Genomic DNA, 17166 nt, shown 5'->3' on the forward strand with positions numbered 1-17166 from the left:
CAGCCTGTATTCCAAAAGTGTATGCCTTTCCATCTCAGTTACACCTCAGTTCATTGGAGCAATTATCAAAAGCAGACTTGATAACTGCCCAGAAGAGGGATGCTGTAATCAGACAAGTGCTGGAGGCATTGAAACAGGGAGTCTGGCCTAGCAACAAAGATTTAGACCAAGAGATGCTACTGATGAAAAGAGAGGTTGGCAGACTTGTGATTAGAGATGGACTTCTGTACAGAGTAAGCAAGAAAGATACAGAGGAGGCACTACAGCTTGTGCTGCCGGCTGAGTTCAGAGAAGTAGTGTTGCGCTCTCTTCATGATGACATGGGCCACCTAGGGGTGGAGAGGGTGACTCAACTCCTAAGAGCAAGATTCTACTGGCCCAAAATGGCTCATGATACTGAGGAGTATGTGCGGAATTTTGGACTGTGCATCACTTGCAAAACTCCTGCCAAGAAAGCCGCCTCTCTACACCAAATCACCAGCAGTGGTCCTATGGACCTTGTGTGTATTGATTTTTTGTCAATGGAGCCCGATTCCAGGGGCATTAGTAATGTCCTGGTTGTGACAGATCATTATACCAGATATGCACAGGCCTTCCCTGCAACAAATCAGAAAGCCCCGACAGTAGCTAAGATCTTAGTTGAAAAGTACTTCATTCACTATGGCTTACCTGTAAGGATTCATTCTGATCAGGGAAGAGATTTTGAGTCAAGGCTGATAAGAGAACTGCTGACCATCTTGGGCATACGAAAATCACGAACAACCCCGTATCACCCTCAAGGGGACCCTCAGCCAGAGCGGTTCAACCGCACGCTTCTGTCTATGCTGGCTACGTTAGGCCAAGAGAAGAAGAGATCCTGGAGTCAGCATGTAGCTTCATTAGTGCATGCCTACAACAGCACAAAAAGTGATGCAACAGGATACTCTCCTTACTACTTAATGTTCGGTAGGGAAGCTAGACTACCTGTAGACCTGTGCTTTGAAACGTCAAAAGATGGAACTGAGGAGAGGAACCACTTCCAGTACGTTAAAAGTCTTAAACAAGACCTGCAAAGAGCATATCAATTGGCTAGTCAAGCTGCTGACAAGATTCACTTGCGGAACAAGAGAGCCTATGATCAAAAGGTCAGTTTTCAGAACATACAGGAAGGAGACCGTGTTCTGTTGAAGAATCTAGGTCTTAGAGGAAAACACAAGCTAGACAGTCGATGGAGTTCCATACCCTATGTAGTGGTAGGAAGGATGCCGAACTTACCTGTATTCCGTGTGAGACCTGAAGGAGGCAGAGGCGGAATAAGAACCATCCATCGTGACCACATATTACCTATTGGGCAATCTGTCAGGATCCCAGTGGAGCAAGCCTGTGAAGAAACCCCTGTGAGACGCAAAACACGTTCAATTCGAACAAGACAAAGACAATCAATCTTGAGGCAAAGAGAGGAAGTCTCAGAGATGACGGATTCCTCATCTGATGTGGAGTGTGACCATACCAGTATACCATACCAGGATTATGTGGAACGTCTACTAAAGAGGAAAGAAGTGTCCAAAGACACTATAGAACCAAATCCTGTGCTGTCAGCTGAAGAGCTAGAGTCCAACATAGAAGGTGATGAAGGAGGTCAGGCAGTGACAGAGTCGGATCTTTATGATTCCGGAACAGACCTGGATGCTGGAAGAAATTCTGTCCACGCACCTAAAGAAAAACTGAGCTCTAAAACAAAAGTTAATAGAGTATCTAGACCAAATTTAACTGAGAAAAGACAAATAAAACCAGTATTGAGACTTACCTATGATGAGCCTGGAAAGGCAAGTGAGCAACCACTTACCATTGTTCATAGAGGAGTAATTATTAAACTAGGGAAACATTAGGTTTCCACTTAATTCATAATAAGGAGTTCATAGTTCTAAAAAAAAAAAAAAAGTTAATTACTCTACATAGTTGAATGTGGGGATTATGTTTTATGTCTAATGAGGACATGTAGACATTTAGAAAGGGGAGGATGTAGCCCTGGTGGAATTTTGGGTATTTTCTAAAATCAATAATTTTATTTTTGTTTATTTTCTTTAAAATGTACATGTCATGATGTTAAAACTGTTTAAATAATGTTTTTGTATGTTAAAAATTGAGTTAAGTAAAATTTAGTTACACGAAAAAAATGATCCAATCAGGAGTGAGGGTGAGAGGTCGGAAAGGCAGGAAGGGAGGAGAGAGGAGAGAACATGATGGAGAGACACGAGGGAAAATCACGCTGTGACTGTCACGTTAGAAATTGGTAAAACACCAAGTTAATGCGTGTGATAGTATATGTATTTGTGGACTGCACAAAAAGGAGTTACAGACATTTTACTAAGTTTACAGTGTGAAAGTTATTGATTGGAAGAACTCGGTTAGAGTTTTCCACGAGGAAAAAGAGTGGACGACTAGTCAGCACGATTCAGTTCTAAGGACTTTGCCAGCGAGTAGCCCGCTCGGTTGCCCTTTTGTGCATCGTCTGAAGAAACACTTACCTCCAGAACAAGTCATTGCTTTACTGTTGGACGACGTCTTCAGTCACCCGCATCGTGAGCATCGCGTTGCCGCCGCGTGAGTGACGACGCGCCTATCAGCAACACGACAGCAGTGAGTTTTTTTTTTCTGCGCCACGGCGCGAAGTGACCATTGTGTTTAAGGTCTCCACGCTCCCAAGCAACGCGTCAGGCCTGCACCATGTTTCCTTCTGACTGTTGGGGCATTTATTTTATTTCATTGAGTGGCCATTTAGTCATTTTTGCCGGCTTAGCTTTGAATTTTGTTGAATTGAAGTGTGTTTAACTTGAATGTGCACTGTTGATATTTGAACTGTATATATGTACATACTATATTTTTCCAGTAAATAGTTCAAACAAATTAATGCTGAATATTTACATTACACTGGGTTTGTGGTATTGGTCATTTTGATACTTAAAGCAAGACAATATTGAGTTTACAGTAGATTGGTTTAAAGTGAAAGTGTTAAATCATTACTGATTAAGATAAGTGACCAGTATATTGTTGTGTATTGCACTTAAAGTATTGAAAGCCATCTAAAAACCAGTGTTCTAGTAATGTAATTATAACAGTTTGTTTATTTAACCCATTCTTGAGATAGTTGCATACAATTAGTGTTTTACTGTTTAAGTATAAAGACACTGTTAGGCCATTTTTCCTTAAGATAAACACTGAAATTAGGGAAAAGGTTACAAATAGGTTATCATTTTGAAATTACATTTAGTGCATTATTAACTAAGAGAGGGATTTTCTTTTCAATAAACAGGAATTCGGGGAGCGCACTCCACATTAATAGCTAGACACGCTAGGGGGCGCTACAGTTGTAAAAGTGTTTATTCATTTATATCCTTCAATTCAATCTTTTAGTTCTTAATACTTTAACTCCTAAAATGACGGGTCTTAGAGCATGTGAGGATTAACACTTTAAACTTCTTGTTAAATTTGTGAAAACTTCTCAATTGTTGATCAATCGTTGATTTAATTTGATTTCTTTTGAAGATATTCGGCTTTTGATAGTGATAGTCACCAGTGGAGGACAAAAATCATTGAAGAAGAGGTGGGATTTATTGATATATTAATTCAAATACTTAAGTTTGTTTAAACAAGAAAATAAATGTGTACGTTTGGTTTGTTTAGTCCTATGAATCCTTCAGTGGCCTCCACACATCAATCACCAGGTACATCTTTATCTTCAGAGATTATTATGAGTTGCATCTCAATGTTGAATTTTAGTAGAAATTATTGTAATGTTGAATGCAAAGAGAAAGGTGCATGTCTTACAGTCATGGATAAAAGTGTTAGATCGTGGCAATAATCACTATTGTATTTGTCAGATGATACTGAAGAACATGAGGAACTATCTGAAGGAAATGAGGTGAGTAGAAACCCGTCTGTGGTGAGCCGTGAACCGCACAAAGATTAATAACATTTTTTGCTTTTAGTGTTTTCATCAGGAACTAAATTTTGTACTTCTCTTTCATTTCCTTAAATCTGGTATATTTATTAATTTAATTTTTCTTTAGGATAAAGTTTATCACGTGTACTGCACGATTCCTGACGTCTCTACCGCACATCATGAATTATATACACTGTAAAAAGAATCCTGTGAAAAATACAGTAACTTGCTGGCAGCAATTAGCTAGTAAGTTGCTGTATTTCATTTCACAGTATTCTTACTGTAAATGTAATTGCAGTAAAATTAAAATTACTGTAAACTCTTTTAAAGTAATAATCACAGTACTGTATTTCACAACTACTGTAATAGGGATTACTGCATTTATTTTGTGTACTGTAAAATGAAGACACTGTTTGTCACAAAAATGCCATTTATTTTCTCACTTTAAATTACAAAAATTCATAAATTCAAAATAGCATAGCATACATTTTTTGTGTTACATTTTTTCTGTGAACATCTCAAAACTTTTCTGAACATATACATTTTTTAAAATATGTTAACATTTTTCTGTGAATGTTTCATTTAATTTCAACACTTTTCTGAACATACAAAAACACTTTTTTTCTGAACACACAAAACAATCAATATTTATTAAAAAAGTTTCTGGTAAATTACAAATGCATAAAAGTTAAATGATTTACATTTACAGCAGGATTTCAAACCTGAATATTGTTTTTCTCCAAGACCTTTTTTTCAGAAATATTATTCTTTTAAATCTGGACATGAACTAGTTGACTTCATGGGCTGGACTCTACCCTGTAATGAAAGAAATTGACTATTAATGTAAAAGCAAGACAGATGGGTTGATGACATATACATAAAAGTTTACTTCGCAGTGATTTACTTTTAAATAAACAATTTTAATTTTTTTATATGCTCTGTTGGTGGTTTGTGGAGTTTACAGTTTACAGTTAGTGATACAACAGTGAAATTTATGGTAAATATTTGTTAATTTGTGAATGGAAAAGTATTGTTTCACTCGACGCGCCAAACACATATTTTGAAATGACGAACCACACACATGATGGGCTACATACATGTTGTGACAAACGCCCTCGAAAAAAGATGTCACCGGCTGCCACTGTATTAGACTAGCTGTGCTGCTTTTCTACCTTTTGCATGCCGAGTTAAATTAAACGTTTGATATTTAACAATAGCACAACAGTTCATTTAAAAAAAACACTTTAAGAAGTATTTTACTAATCGGGTAGTTGGTTAAAGTATGAGTACTCAAATATTTTTTCCCATTCTTAGTCAAAACTATATAAAAAAACAAATAAGTGCTTACCTCTGGATAAATCCCAATGTAGTGGCTGCCTCATACATAGTATGACGCAAAAAGGCTAGAGCAGAAGTGAAATCACAATGGTCACTCAATTGGAGGAGAACTCAGCACTCGATGGAAAGCATCCATTTTTTGCCCTCAGATTGGACTCTCCTAAAAAATATTAAATAAAAGTTGACATTGCACAGTATTCAATCTGATATGGTTTACTATTTTACATAAGCAAAATTAATTGAAAACACTAGCCCTACATAACTACCTCTTTCTTTCCTATTAGATCAATAACCACTAGAGAATTTTGGAATATACGTGCAAGATGACATAAAACTTTGTTCACACAGTGACTTGATAGAAATACGCTTTATAGATGAAGTAACCCCTAAAATTGGCATCTATTATGTTGAGTGCTGGGATCATACCGAGCATGATGAGCCATGGAGTGCTTAGCATGGAAATCTGGGCCTCAGCATCTGCTTACTGTAGGTGGAAGTTTCCTGTAACACAAAATAAACTTTTTTTTTAACTTTTAGAAATCACAAGTACAATATTCATAAGAGTAAAAGTGTGTCAATACTGTACAAAAATAACTTGCATCAACCAAGAGAAAAACAGCTTCTTCCTGTTGCATGGTTTCTGTGCACTTTAACATGTTTGATATATTAATTTATACAACAGTTCTTTCTGGTTCTCGAATCTGATTGGCTAACAGCTATGCGATATTCTACTGATAACGGCACAGTAACCGCTTCACCTTTCGTATCATTCCGCCACCTAGTGAATGGAGGTCCTTTAAACAGGCTCATCTCTGAATGGAAAAACTGCACGCAAACACGGACAAACACAGACGCGCCGTCTCATTAGTTCACTAGCTCGTTAGGGTTGCTGCGGTGACAGAATTTTCCCACCGGTTAATCAGCACGTGACAAATCCGATGATACCGATATCACCGTGTGGGAGGGGCTTATAAATGCTCATGCAGACGTGCGCATTTTACTTTCACTTTTGAATCACGCAACTGTTTAAATGCAGCGCTTGCATACGCCCGGCCCAATAAATATTATGACAAAAACGAGTAAGACCATTCAGTTGTAAGTGTTTGCTCTCTCTAACGAAACTAAATGATTTAATTACAAGAAAAATATCAAAACGTTGGTGAAAGACGGTGTCGCGGTGGGCAAGTGATCTAAACGGTGAGAGGCTGAAGCACCAGTAATCATCGTTTCACAGACTATCGCGACAAGCCTATAGCTCGTAAATCAGTCTGTGAATCCCAATCGGAAGCGACTATTCCGTCAAAGATCAGCGACTTCCTTGTAACGGGACCCTCAGTGTATGTAGATAAAAGTCTCGTTCTAAGTTAATAAACACATAACGGTTCATTATGAAAGGTCTTTATACACCCCTGATCATATAGTTTTGTATATTATTTTGCATTTCTGTCAAGAGATCCTTCTAAAAATTACACACTGCACCTTTAATGGGAGTTATGTCTTGTCACATCGTGTGGACGATTAACACTTGGAAAGAGGAATGTAAACTATTTTTTTCTGAAGCAATATCTCTTATCAGAACGCGAAAACACCGTGGAACTGGAGGTAAGCACCGCAGCTTTTAAATGTGGACATTGATCATTTATTTTATCGTGACGTGACTATTAAAACATGTTATGAGATATCGCCACTGGTATATTTAAAAGCAGCATGCAAAAACATCTCTCTGACACTGATAAATAACCGTTTTATATAGTACTGACAAGAACAAGGTGTAATAATAATCGAGTGCTCGTATCGCGTTAAGAATAAATGGGAAAGCATAGTAACATTGTAAAATTATAGTTTTATTAACTTTCACCCCCCGCCAAAACAAAAACAAACACAAAAGACACTAAATATGAATAAGAAAACGATTAATAGTTTCATTATGACACCAAATACTGCTGATTTGATCTCATTTTGACCATCAAAAACAAACAAGGCCAACATGAGAGCCAGGGAATCCCTGTCAGAGATGTAGCCCAGAGAGGGCGGTGGTCAGCGGGGCGAGTGAACACTGATGTCCGCTCATGCTTTGGTTCTCATTCGTACCGAATCTCACTACGCAAACGTTCAAACAGGCGCTATCTTTACCAATCGACTGCAGATTTAAATATAATACATATACATTCTCGACTGAACTAGTCCTAAAACTACACTTTGTGACCAAGAAACGGTAAAAAAAATCGTGAAATTATGAAAAATGTGTGTTATGCTTTCTTTCGAATCGGCCCGCTCCGTTTCCTCAGGCAGCAACGTAAGCGAGCAAGAGAAAAAAACGTGAGATTTAAACGAATATCGCGCCAATAAATACAAAAATACACACTTTTAAATTAATTTTGGTTCACAATGCTAACGCTATAATTAAATTAAAGACTGGATAAGTCTTACCTCATATCTCCTCAGCTGCGTTTTCTTTCAGCTCGAGAGACTGGTTTCAGCCTGCGTATGGAGGTCACACTCGCATACGTCATCAACCCTGGTTTATTTAAGTTAACTGACCATTAGATTCGCAAGTCATAAGCATATTAAACAATTTACTATTAACTAATAATAACAGTCAACTTTATAATTGTTAATATTCTGAAACAAGCATTGAGACACGGCCAATTACTATTATTATTAAATTATTATCCTTCTCTAAACTAATGAAGTTATAAAATGTTGCCAAACTAGAAAATATATCGAAATCATGCAGAATTATATATTTGTGGTAATAAAATTACAAAATGCACACACAAGACGGTGAAGTGTGCTGCTCATTCTCTCTCAGTGCACTCTTAAAGTTGAACAAACAGACTTTACAAGAGTAAACTTTGGAATTAAATTAGCAAATTTACCTTTCTGAAGTAAAAATTCAGATGAAAGTGTGGAATCTCGTAGCTTTCCTTGGCTGAAGAAAAAAATCCTTTAGAAATTGCTGTATTGTGATTCACAGGAAAAATATTTTTACTGTAGAATTTACCCGCCGTTGAAAAAAGACCATGATGCTTTGCAGATCTACAGCAACATGCTGTATACAAGTTCTACAGTAAGCATTTGCTCATTTTACGGTAATAATGCTGTGAAAACTACAGAAATTTGTTACAGTGTAGTCTAGCACAGATGCCAAACCAACCTCTGTGAATTTAATGTCTTTCTACATTTCTAATGTTATCATCATTTCGTCATGTCTTTATAGCCATGTGCTTTTATTTGTCAAAAACATACATTTATTTAAATATGTTATTACTGTGACGAACCATTTTATTAAAGAATCTTTCATTTCCAGTTATAAAAGTAAAACAGAAAGACTAAAAGACTGTTGTCTATATATGTTTTTTTACATCGTGTGATCTGTGTTGTTATTTTCCTGCAATTTCAGTCAGGACCACTTAAAAATACCAAAAATTATTATCTGAATTTGGCCAAAGGTTGGGGAATCAAGGGGCTCGGTTGTCATACTGCACCGTTAAGATGCATCCTTTGGCATGTATCCCCCAGCCTGTCAATAACCAACATTTTAGTATGCTACACATGAAAATAATTAAAAAGGGGTGCAATGCAGGCACGTGCAGGGGGGGGGGTGGCGGGTGCCCAAGCACCTGCCCCTTTACCCCTGGATGACCAAAGTGCCCTTTTTGTCAAGGCATTTTTTTGTAATTAAATGCCCTTTTGTGAAGGCCTGCCCAATCTAACTATTAGTAAAATTAATCAAAAATAATTTAGCCGCATATAAAATTAGTCACATGATGACGTATTGACCTTTCATTGGACAATCTCTTTAGGGACGATCACTAGCTCACAGCGCTAGCGGCATGCCCACACGTGCACGACACGGTGCGCAGTACAGGGAGGATCCCCTCGAGCCGACATTGAACCGAAGCAGTATGCTTGTTAATATTACTTATTATTATTTTACAAGAACAACGTGAGGAGAGCATGCACAGCTTTTGTTTATTGCTGTCTGTGTGTATTAATAATTCTAGAACGTTAGATGCAAACAGGGTTCTCAAGTCTCACGCATTCGGCGTGAGACACACGCATTTCAGCCAATTCACGCAACACCTTGTATTTCTCATGCTGAAAATAAAACATTCTTCCCTTATAAAAACAATGGATGAGGCAAAGGCAGGGACGATCTCTGCCGGGAGTTCATACAGGTAGCTGTCTCAAGTTTTTAGGTGTGCTCAACTTCACGCAGCAATGCAAAAACCGAAACGCACATGACATCAAAGTACCGCGAGAAATATTCGGGAAATCATACGAAGGAGTTTGATTTCAAATCGCTCTCGCGCTGTGAAACGCGGAGTTTGTTGCAAGAGCATATCCGATGAATACGGTAAAAAACTCTTAATTTTTGTATCATATTGAATTTATGATTCCTGGACTAGCCTTTGATAAAAGAAAATGGGAGCTGATGTTGGGTAATATAGCCATACTCGTGCTAAATGATTAACTCAGTCAAAAACTCCCCAGCTTTGCAACCAGTTTTAGGTTACCTTAAAATAATGAAAGTACTAGAGGCTTCATGAAATGAATGAAAGGAGAGATGAATGTCATTATTTTATTGCCCTGTCATCAAGGCATCAAAGTGTGCAAAAACACAACACAAACACGATTCAAAACTAAAATATGTAGGCTACTCTCTTTGTATACAAATTTCGAACAGGATTAGAATAGAATAGAATTATAATATTGTTGACACAAACACAAAATGAAATGCACTGTAAGTCGCTTTGGATAAAAGCGGCTGCCAAATGCATAAATATATAGATATAAAACTCTGTCTATATAGATTAGACTTAAAATCGTCTTTCTATTCTGTAATACTTCATTATTTGTTTCAGTTGTGTGCTTGCTTGTCAGCGAGCAAAGTGCCCTTTTTATTCTTTGAGCACCTGCCCCTCCAATGATCTCTGCACGGCCCTGGTGCAATGGTTGTGAAAACTGAGATATTGGAGGTGAAGGGGAGGTGGTGGGTGAAAATGTCTGTGCGACAGACTGCAGAGCGTCGGATTGACTGGCTTAAATACTGTTGATTAAAGCAGGTGAGAGTGAGTGAGCAGCTGAGCGTCAACTGGTGTAGTTAGCGATCAGAGGTCTGCCTGAACTACGCTTGAATTCCATCCAGTCTCTCAAGCTATATTTCAGTCAGGACCACTTTGCATCCTTTGGCATGTATCCCCCAAACACGACAACGTAGTTGATTGCATAACTTCTAGAGACTGCTTGTCTCGGAGTACGCGACTCCTGGCATGTTGGGTAGCATACCTCAAAAGGGAACGCGGTTTCCTGATATTCATTAGATTTGGAACATGCAGGTTCAGAGGAGAGAAATAAAAATGAAAGACAGCTGAGGTTGACATAGTTAATCATTTTTATTAACAGACCCCCAACACTAGGTAACATGTGCAAGATATCGGTAGTATACTAGCAAGGAAGAAATTACGGAGAGCAATGGCTCATGATTTTCTGTGCTTGCAATATGTCGTTGGTTCCTGGGCGAATGTAGCGTTGAAAAGCGGATGATGTCCAACGACCCATTTTTTTAAGCATGGGCGCAGGGAACGAGTGAGCTGTGTAGAGGTTGGGGGAGAGACCACAATGACGACAGAGGAGACGGAGGTGATGCGTGAACCAGCACCTTGTCATGACGTTCCCGTCCTCAGTAACAAACAGTGGCTGGTTGGAGTGAGAGTGAGCACGGAGATTCAGATATCGAATCATGGAAGAGAGAGGAGAGAAATCAGAATTAGTATCAGTTATGATTACAGACACTCCTTGTCTTTCTTTGTCAGTCTTAGAATGTTTAAGATAAATTTCAAAATAGTTAGATTTAATAGAGATATCTGCCAGTGAGAGGTCTAAGGAAGGGTTAAATTTTTTTGAACGTGCAGTAAATTCCCCACATCTAAGGAAACCGTAAAAGGCTGAAAGAAATACAGCTTCCAGGAGTGCATTAGTGTACAAGCTGAAGAAACCTGTGCGCCGCTGAGAAACCATAAGGTGGATTATGGGAAGTGAGAAAGGTAAACGTTTATCGTTAGTGGTTGGACTTTCCTTTTTAAGACCGTTCAGCAGGAGGATGAGGGAGGGATTTTTGAGAAGGCTCTGTGTCTTGGGAACCAGGCATCTTAGATGAAATTGGATACCTGAAACTTGGGCTTTGGTGGAGGAGGGCTGTAATTTTTTAGACTGAAAGCAATGGACAATGAAGGCACATATGGTAGAGATGTCAACTGGAGTAGTAGGAACTGCATGTGCAACGCAGAATGACGAGTAGTACGACCAGGCAGAATCATAGGTTTTTAATGTAGATTTAGCCAGTCCTACTCTCATGTATTGGTTTGCTGAGGAGATCAGGTGCCCTAGGGAGTCATTTAGTCGAGGATGGTTAGACTGAAGGGAGGGCAGTGAAGGCTTGCTAGAGAAGCATCTGGGCATAATCGTCTGAATTCCTGAAATTTGAATCGAGATTTTGTTGTCTAACCCTGGTATATGCGTTGCTCGCAACATGAAATTACCCAGTACGCATTACCAGGTGAGACCTCTGATAAGTTTATTAATAAAAGGAACGGAAGATCGTCCTTTATTAATAATGTTGAGGGTAGCGTAATTATCACAGAATACTATGACTTGCTTCCTACACCATAGTTTCCCCCAGAGAATAGCTGCGATTACTATGGGATATAATTCTAGTAAGGCGGTAGATTGAATATTGGCAGGCAAATTATTAATTTCGGTTGGCCAGGAATCAGCAAACCACTGATTCTGATAAATACCTCCAAAGCCAGTAGAGGGAGCTGCATCAGTGAAAAATTGCAAGTCAGGGGAAGTGTTATAATGATCGTGATAAAAAAAGAAATACCGTTCCAATGCTTGCATAATTTAGCCCAAAACTGTAAATCAGACCTGCATCCTTCATCTAAAAAGACCAACTCATGAAGTAGATTAACTGATTTGGAGATATCAAGGAGTCTGGAAATAAAAGATCGACCTTGAGGGATGATCCTCATGGCAAAGTTAAGATGCCCTAACAGAGAGAGAAGCTCTCGTTTGGTGACTGAAGTGGTAAGCAGAAAATCTTAAATAAACTCTCGAATACGATTCAATTTATACATGGGTAAAGATGCTTGCATGTTGACAGAATCCAACGTAATGCCTAAAAATGCGAGTTTGTTTAGAGGACCTAAGGTTTTCTCTTCTGACAGAGGTACACCAAGTTTAAGAAAAGTTTCTATAAGTATGCGAGAGCAGTGACCTGGCTGAGAATGAGGGTAATCGATCACAAGGAAATCGTTCAGTAGGTGGAGCACGAACGGCAGTTTACAATTATTAGACAGGATCCAACATAAAGCTTCAGATAGGGAATTAAAAATGTGCGGACTACTTTTGCATCCAAAAGTGAGCCTGACTGCGAAGTACGTTCTATTGCGCCATCTAATGCCAAATAGGTGCCACTGGGAGGGGTGGAGAGGCATGATTTTGAATGCGTCGGTTATGTCAGCTTTATTTAACCAAGCACCTTTACCAGCAATTTTTATGAATTTAATTGCGTGATCGATAGTTGCGTAATATAAGGAAAAAGTCTCGGATGGAATTAAACTGTTAATACTTTGAACTCCGTGATTTGAATGGGGGGAAGAAAGATCAATAATTAGCCTCTTTTTACCTGAATATTTCCTTGTAGCAATGCCTATGGGATTGATTCGAAAAACATTAAAAGGGGGTTCCTGAAAGGGGCCGATCATGTACCCTTTGGCGACTTATTTGGCTAATAAGCCATCTACGGTATCGGGCTCTTTAATAGCGGACTGAAGATTGTTACATATAAACGTAGATGAAGGAACAGACACTAAACTGGCAAAAAATCCCTTCAGCAGACCAATAAGCAAATAATTCACAAAACAGCGATTAGGATGATTTTTTAAAGCACTCTTGAGTTCAGTTGTGTTGATAGGAGTAGAAGGTACATTCTCATTATAACGAAAACAGAGTGGTGTAAATGCTGCAGGTTTCACCTCCTGAGAGCTATCCCTGACGTCTGATTTGGAGGAAGCGCTATTAGAGATAGATACTTTAGGACACAAGGAAGACGTGTGAGCAAACGAACCACACAGCGAACATGACAGAGTTCGGTGGCCAGTAAAATGTCTGCTGATTAATGCTAAATCTACAACTGACCAATCCAGTCTCTGATTGAAGCGCTGAATATACATGGTGGCTTTAGCGGAGAAAGACTTGTGGTATTCATAAAACAGCGTGCCACCATAAGACATAGCTAGGTCTGATATGATCGACAGGTAGGTGTCCAGTTCTTGCCTCCTTCCAGGTTGACATTCACAAATAACGTCTCTGAATACTCCGAACGCGACATTAAATTCAGCCATGGTTAGATTTTTTGACAGTCTGTGATCACTTTCCTTTAATACAACAGATACGTCACCACAGTCTACGATTCGTTTATCGCTAGATTCAGAGCATAAAAGAATCTTAACTAGATTAATGTCATTACCTGCCAGGATTTGAGCCCTCAGCTGAGGAGTGATTGCTGCAGCTGGCGGAAAGAAAGGTACTCCGGGTGAGGTTATTGGAACTGCGGAGCTGAGAGTTCTTCTGGGCATGAAGTTGGGGCTATCGGTAGTTTGACCTGTGCTGGCGAGCGTCGCCTGTGGGTGAAATCCCGAAGCGCATGGAATTGTAGACGGACTGGCGGCGCGCTGGTTTTCGATGGTTTGGATCCTTCCGTCCATGTTAGATAAGGCATCTTGAATGGAAGCCAAAGCCGCGAGGACTGGGTCGAAAGTCTGCGGCTGCGGGTGCGAAGTTGAGGCTTTCGGTGGTTTGGAGATGTCAGTTGCAGAATGGTCGGCTAATAGGTGTTTCCTTTTTTGCGTAACTTTCCGACCGGAGGATCGTAAAGTGGAGGCTTCAGGTGGCTCTTGTTCGGAAGCGGTTTCTAGGAAAAGTTGAAAGAGATCCTCATGACTGGAATGGTGCGGAATCTGAATATCCCGTTTATGTAACTCGGACAGGATTTTTCAGAGGGGCCAATCGTTAATGGACGAAGACTTTACAGCTAGTCTAGTGCTTCTTCTGAGAGGTGGTTGAACTTCTGTGGGTAGGCCGTCTGAGTCGATGTGTACGGAATGGATGTCTTTCGGCACTTCCACAGAGAGTATTGCTACGTCTTCCGATTCCGAGCAAGCCATGGTGACGACAAAAAGGGTAAGGAATAAAATTCCTATCAATCGCATGAGTACTGGTTCAGTCTACAATCTGCTATGCAAATGTCTGTGCAACAGACTGCAGAGTGTCTGATTGACTGGCTTAAATACTGTTGATTAAAGCAGGTGAGAGAGATTGAGCACCTGAGCATCAGCTGGTGTAGTTAGCGATCAGAGGTCTGCCTGAACTACGCTTGAATTCCATCCAGTCACTCAAGCTATATTTATCAGACAAAACAACACACACATGCAACAAAGCACACAAACAGCAGAACACAACACAGACATGTAATGAACCAGCTGAGAATTGAACTCGGTCTCTGGGATGTGTGTCTTTGTTACTTACCACTCCAACACTGAAGATTGAATCCAATTGCATATAAACAATGTTCTGAATATTCAATGAATTTGAATATTTGTACAGAATCTGCTGTGATACAGGAGACTTGATGATGTGAATTGAACAGTAAGATAATCAAAGAGAATTCATTGATTCCTTTGAATGAGCTTCAATGGAGAAAAATGCTTTTTACTGTTAGAGAGTGTAGTTATGTTATCTACCAGCAGAGGATAACAGAGTCATGCTAACCAACCAAACCACGAGACCTTTAGTGTAGCTCAGAGACGATGACGTGATGCAGAGATTAAAACTGATAACTAAATGTTTCCTCTAAAAATCATTAGTTAACAATAAGGGTAAAAATGAGTGAAGTTAAAAGGTAAAAATCAAGTGTGATACATGATGACCACCTGCACTATGATGGACTTAGAAATGTCACCAGTGTGTCACTGTAAACAAATTCTGCAGAAATTACAGTGTTACTTGCAGCTGGTTGCCAGTAACTTACTGTAGATTTAAATTTGTTATTTACAGGCAACATTTTGTTCAAAGTTAAATGAACATTAAACACTTACAAGTCGTTGTCTTTACAGAGTAAAACTAAAAAAACAGCATCAAGCAAACCATTCTGGGAAACAAAATCTGAAGCAAAAAAACAAAAAAAAGGTTGATGAGGATTTCTGGTTCCCAGAATGCTTTGCATGAGGCTGTTATTGAGACTATACAGTATTGTTCAAAATAATAGCAGTACAATGTGACTAACCAGAATAATCAAGGTTTTTAGTATATTTTTTTATTGCTACGTGGCAAACAAGTTACCAGTAGGTTCAGTAGATTCTCCGAAAACAAATGAGACCCAGCATTCATGATATGCACGCTCTTAAGGCTGTGCAATTGGGCAATTAGTTGAATTAGTTGAAAGGGGTGTGTTCAAAAAAATAGCAGTGTGGCATTCAATCACTGAGGTCATCAATTTTGTGAAGAAACAGGTGTGAATCAGGTGGCCCCTATTTAAGGATGAAGCCAACACTTGTTGAACATGCATTTGAAAGCTGAGGAAAATGGGTCGTTCATTGTTCAGAAGAACAGCGTACTTTGATTAAAAAGTTGATTGGAGAGGGGAAAACCTATAAAGAGGTGCAAAAAATGATAGGCTGTTCAGCTAAAATGATCTCCAATGCCTTAAAATGGAGAGCAAAACCAGAGAGAAGTGGAAGAAAACGGAAGACAACCATCAAAATGGATAGAACAATAACCAGAATGGCAAAGGCTCAGCCAATGATCACCTCCAGGATGATCAAAGACAGTCTGGAGTTACCTGTAAGTACTGTGACAGATAGAAGACGTCTGTGTGAAGCTAATCTATTTTCAAGAATCCCCCGCAAAGTCCCTCTGTTAAAAAACAATTTGCCAAAGAACACACCAACTGGTCTAAAGAGAAATGAAGGAACATTTTGTGAACTGATGAGAGTAAAATTGTTCTTTTGGGGTCCAAGGGCCACAGGCAGTTTGTGAGACGACCCCCAAACTCTGAATTCAAGCCACAGTACACAGTGAAGACAGTGAAGCATGGAGGTGCAAGCATCATAATATGTGCATGTTTCTCCTACTATGGTGTTGGGCCTATTTGTCGCATACCAGGGATCATGGATCAGTTTGCATATGTTAAAATACTTGAAGAGGTCATGTTGCCCTATGCTGAAGAGGACATGCCCTTGAAATGGTTATTTCAACAAGACAATGACCCAAAACACACTAGTAAACGGGCAAAGTCTTGGTTCCAAACCAACAAAATTAATGTTATGGAGTGGCCAGCCCAATCTCCAGACCTTAATCCAATTGTGAACTTGTGGGGTGATATCAAAAATGCTGTTTCTGAAGCAAAACCAAGAAATGTGAATGAATTGTGGAATGTTGTTAAAGAATCATGGAGTGGAATAACAGCTGAGAGGTGCCACAAGTTGGTTGACTCCATGCCACACAGATGTCAAGCAGTTTTAAAAAACTGTGGTCATACAACTAAATATTAGTTTAGTGATTCACAGGATTGCTAAATCCCAGAAAAAAAATGTTTGTACAAAATAGTTTTGAGTTTGTACAGTCAAAGGTAGACACTGCTATTTTTTTGAACACACCCCTTTCAACTAATTGCCCAATTGCACAGCATTAAGAGCGTGCATATCATGAATGCTGGGTCTTGTTTGTTTTCTGAGAATCTACTGAACCTACTGGTAACTTGTTTGCCACGTAGCAATAAAAAATATACTAAAAACCTTGATTATTCTGGTTAGTCACATTGTACTGCTATTATTTTGAAC

General features: G+C 39.1%; 1 protein-coding gene and 2 long non-coding RNA genes across 3 annotated transcripts in view; 2 read left to right on the forward strand and 1 right to left on the reverse strand.

Annotated features, from left to right (window-relative positions):
• Nucleotides 1–17166, forward strand: part of LOC129427914 (uncharacterized) — a 211901-nt gene that overhangs the window by 95030 nt on the left and 99705 nt on the right. The window lies entirely within an intron of this gene.
• On the forward strand, nt 3601–4113 carry LOC141369557 (uncharacterized). Its single transcript, XR_012373360.1, has 3 exons — nt 3601–3704; nt 3861–3901; nt 4050–4113. It is a non-coding gene; the product is annotated as an uncharacterized lncRNA (long non-coding RNA).
• Nucleotides 4376–7745, reverse strand: LOC129451664 (uncharacterized). The gene is made up of 4 exons (XR_012373359.1): nt 7691–7745; nt 5687–5761; nt 5271–5420; nt 4376–4738 (listed from the first exon to the last, which is right to left on the reverse strand). It is a non-coding gene; the product is annotated as an uncharacterized lncRNA (long non-coding RNA).

Source organism: Misgurnus anguillicaudatus, chromosome 14, assembly GCF_027580225.2.
Source record: "Misgurnus anguillicaudatus chromosome 14, ASM2758022v2, whole genome shotgun sequence".
NCBI lineage: Eukaryota > Metazoa > Chordata > Actinopteri > Cypriniformes > Cobitidae > Misgurnus > Misgurnus anguillicaudatus.